The sequence below is a fragment of the Solanum pennellii genome, chromosome 6 (assembly GCF_001406875.1).
Source record: "Solanum pennellii chromosome 6, SPENNV200".
NCBI classification, from domain to species: Eukaryota; Viridiplantae; Streptophyta; class Magnoliopsida; order Solanales; family Solanaceae; genus Solanum; species Solanum pennellii.
The window spans coordinates 41,873,146-41,877,928 of NC_028642.1; positions in this window are offsets into that span (position 1 = coordinate 41,873,146).

Consider the following 4,783-nt stretch of genomic DNA (forward strand, 5'->3'; position numbering starts at 1 on the left):
TCGGATGGAAGTATGTCTGACCACTGGTGAGAAGATCTCATTGTAGTCCACTCCCTCTCTTTGGTTGAAACCTCTGGCAACAACCCTGGCTTTATACTTGACTCCTTCTGCTGGTGATATCCCTTCCTTCTTCTTGAAAACCCATTTGCAAGTAATAATCTTTCTCCCCGAAGGCTGTATGACCAGATCCCATGTCTGATTCTTGTGTAGGGACTCCATCTCATCTCCCATAGCGGCAAACCATTTTTCAGAATCAGAACTTAAAATGGCTTCTTTGTAAGTAGACGGCTCAGATGTATCTACCTTTTCAGCAACCTGCAGTGCATAAACCACCATGTCCTCAAAACCATACCTCGTAGTTGCCGAACTCCAACCCTCCTTGGCCGATCTTGAGCTATACTCCGATGGATATCTGATGGCATAGATTCTGGAATATCAGTTTCTGTCTGTGGCTCTTGATCCTCCTCTTCAGGTTCTTTCAAATCGCTCTCGTTCTGAATGACTTGAAACTCCACCTGTTTATCAAGACTCCCAGTTTCTGACGTAGTTGTAGGCTTCACAATGGTTCTAAGCAGAGAACTTTCATCAAAGACAACGTTCCTGCTCATAATAACCCTCTTTTCTGCTGGAGACCAGATTCTGAAACCTTTCACTCCATCTCCGTAGCCCACAAATACTCCCTTTTTAGCTCTTGGTTCTAACTTACCTTCACTGACGTGATAGTAAGCCGTACAACCAAAAGCTTTCAGATTTGAATAATCAGCAACTTTTCCTGACCACATCTCCATAGGTGTTTTGCACTGTATGCCTGTATGTGGTCCGCGGTTAATCAAGTAGCAAGCTGTACTAACCGCTTCTGCCCAGAATCTTCTATCTAGCCCAGCATTAGAGAGCATGCACCTTGCTCTCTCCAGAAGTGTTTGATTCATCCGCTCAGCTACACCGTTCTGCTGTGGTGTATTTCTGACTGTACGATGTCGAGCAATCCCTTCATCCTTACAGAATTGATCAAATTCAGACCAGCAGAATTCCAGCCCATTATCAGTTCGCAACCTCTTGATCTTCTTCCCTGTTTGATTTTCCATCAAAATTTTCCACTCCTTGAACTTCTGGAAAGCTTCACTTTTATGCTTCATCATGTACACCCAAGTCATCCTTGAGTAGTCATCAATCATGGACACAAAAAATCTGCAGCCTCCCAAAGACTCAACACGGCATGGACCCCAGCAATCAGAATGGATATAATCAAGAGTGCCTTTTGTTCTGTGAATGGCTTTTGGAAACTTGTTGCGATGTAGTTTTCCAAAGACACAATGTTCACAAAACTCTAGGCTTTTAACCTTATGACCAGCAAGAAGATCCTCCTTTGACAGAATTTGCATCCCTCTTTCACCCATATGACCAAGTCTCATGTGCCATAACTTAGTCATATCCTCCTGGTGAACTTCTGACGATGCAACATGGGCTGAACCTGTAACCGTGGAACCTTGTAGAAAATACAAAGTACCACGCATGACACCTTTCAGAATCAGATTTGAACCCTTCCAGACCCGCAAGACTCCATCTTTTCCCGACCAGCTGAATCCCTTGCTGTCCAAAGAACTGAGAGATATCAGATTTTTCGTCATCAATGGAACGTGCCTGACCTCGTTCAATGTGCAGAAGCTACCGTCATGTGTCCTTATCTTGATCGAGCCTGTCCCAACCACCTTGCAGACAGAACTGTTGGCCATCGAGATGCTGCCTCCGTCTATCTGCTCATAAGTCGTGAACCACTCTCTCCTAGGACAGATGTGATAGGATGCCCCAGAATCGAGAACCCACACATCTGAATGATGAGTGTGCTCATCCGCAACTAGGGCAATGTCTTCTTCAGAATTGGTGTCTTCTTCAGCAACAGCAGCAGAAACTGATTGTTTTTCCGATTGCTTCTTCTTCTTCGGACAATCAAATTTCCAATGTCCCTTCTCCTTGCAGTAATTACAAACATCATCTGGCTTTGCACCCTTCGACATCGGCTTATTTTTCTTTCCGCCGTTTTTCCTTCCCTTTCCGCTACTGGTGAACAGACCGGAAGGCTGTATGTCCGTACTTGTGCCGTTAGCCTTATGCCGTAATTCCCTGCTATGAAGGGCCGATCTGACTTCTTCCAGCGACACAGTATCTTTCCCAACAATGAACGATTGAACAAAATTCTCAAACGACATTGGGAGAGATACTAACAGAATCAGGGCAGCATCTTCATCCTCGATCTTCACATCGATATTACGCAATTCTAATAACAAAGTATTCAATTGCTCTAAATGTTCCCTGAGTTGTGTACCTTCAGCCATTCGTAAACCGAATAGACGTTGTTTCAGAAGCAGCTTGTTGGTTAGAGATTTTGTCATGTACAAACTCTCCAGCTTCAACCACAGACCAGCAGCAGTCTCTTCATCCGAGACTTCCGTGATGACGTCATCCGCGAGACACAGCATGATCGTCGAATGCGCCTTTTCCTCCAGAATCGCCATCTCAGGAGTAACGACGGCGTTCTTGTCTTTCGACAACGGCGCCCAGAAACCTTGCTGTTTCAACAAAGCCCGCATCTTGATCTGCCATAAACTGAAACTGTTCCTCCCTGTGAATTTGTCGATTTTCACGTTCAAAGCAGATATCTCGAATTCTCCAAGAACACCGATTAACCGAGAGGCTCTGATACCAATTTGCTATGATACCAGCCAAATGATTTAGGTAAAACACTTAATAATACATTTATAGTACATGCACACTACATTTTTAATACATATGCAAACATCTCTCATGTTCTTAGTGATACAAATCAAATAATTTATAAGACACATATAATACATGTTTTATTCATGAATAATACAAGTTTAATTCAGTATAGAGATTCTTGTCTTTGCTTTCGTTAGTTACATTTTTCATTTATTTTTAACTAGTGTACTTGGCCGCGCTTCGCGCGGTTATGGAAAAGATTAAAATAAAATTACATATTAATATTAATAATTACTTTAATAAAAAGAATTTTTTGTTAATCACATAATTTTATAGAAGAGAAACTACGAAAAATATTTAGATTAAATATGAAATTTATTAAGAAATCAATATATGTGAACTTCGAAAAGTTTAATATTAAAAATAAATTTTATAGAGAAAAAGGGAAGGTAATAAGAATTGGGTAATATTAGAACTACTTAAATGTAAACTTGTGATCATTTTTTTCTTTTTTATTTGAGATTTTCTTAGTATAATTTATATATATTTATGTAAACTTTAAATCTAATTGTTCTTTTATGCTTATTTGTAATTTTATAAATTATATTCTTAGTATAATTTTTTGGCAATGTATAACTCGAATTGCTATTAATAGTTAGTATTCATGACTATATAGTTAGTCAGGACTATTATAAATCATTATCCACAATTACTATTACTTGTCCTCATCATGACCCAATCATCACATGTTTTAATTATTTTTATTGTACAGTATTAGATTAATTTAATATTTGTATTAATAATTTTTTAATAATTAAATTTTAAATAAAGAAAAGTTTAAAAATCTTAATTAGTTAAATTTCATACTTATTATTATTATTATAATTATTATCATTATACTTAGGTTTAGATATCCAATTATTTTTGGGACAACTTATATTGGGAAAAAATGTAAAATTTAAAAATAACATAAAAGAGAACAAAAGAGAGAATTAACTATGAAAAAAAAGATTCAAGAAAATGACAGATACACAATTCCTATTTCTTTTAATTTTGTTTGGGCTTAAACACAAAATATTAAAAAATATATTTCACATTTTAAATAAATATTACATTTAACATAATAAATTCTTAAGAATAAAAAGTCACAGTAATTGAGAGGATTAATAATATGACATTGAACTTTTCTAACATAATAAGAGTAATATTTGTACATTATTACACTAATAAAGAACATTAATTATAGAAAATGAAAAACAAATAAATTAGAGTTACTGAGACAAATATTTTATTATAAGTAAATAGAAAGGTAGGAAACCAACTAAATTTTTAAAAAATTATAAATTAATCGTAATTTTGAAATAACTTTAGAACTCCCGAAAAATAACAAACATGAAAATATAAAGACTTATTAATAAACAACTTGAAATATTCTAAGAAAAAAAACAAAAATGAAAAATTTAAGAATTGTAATTTTACATATTAATAAATAATTTTTTTTAAATAAAACCATGTGTATTTTAAAAATAATTGTAACGACCTGTGGGTCGATTCGAGCAGTAAGATTATTTTGATAAAAACTGACAAGGTCGACGGACCACGCGACGGACCGTCATGGTCACGACGGCCCGTGATGGATTTCGTCGTCCCATACATGTGAATTTTCTTCTGCTACTTTTCTCATTACCCTCGACGACAACTAGGACGAACCGTCATAGTCACGACGGACCGTCGAGGGGCTTCGTTCCAAAACACTTAAACTCTGAAAATCTGGGTACTGGGATCGACTCTCTGAACTTCACGACGGAACTGCAGGACGGACCGTCGTGGGTACGACGGACCATCACAAACCCTTTACAGAAATTGGCTCTCTGAACTTTGTGACGGACCTGCAGGACGGACCGTCATAGACACGACGGACCGTCACAGGTTGCGTAACCTAACTGGGTCGGATTTCTGTTAAAAGTTTTAAAGAGGTGTTTTGGACTATTCATGACAAACTTCATGCAATTAGTGGGGTGAGTTTAATAATTTATTTACTTGGAGGGTTAAAGGAGATAACCTT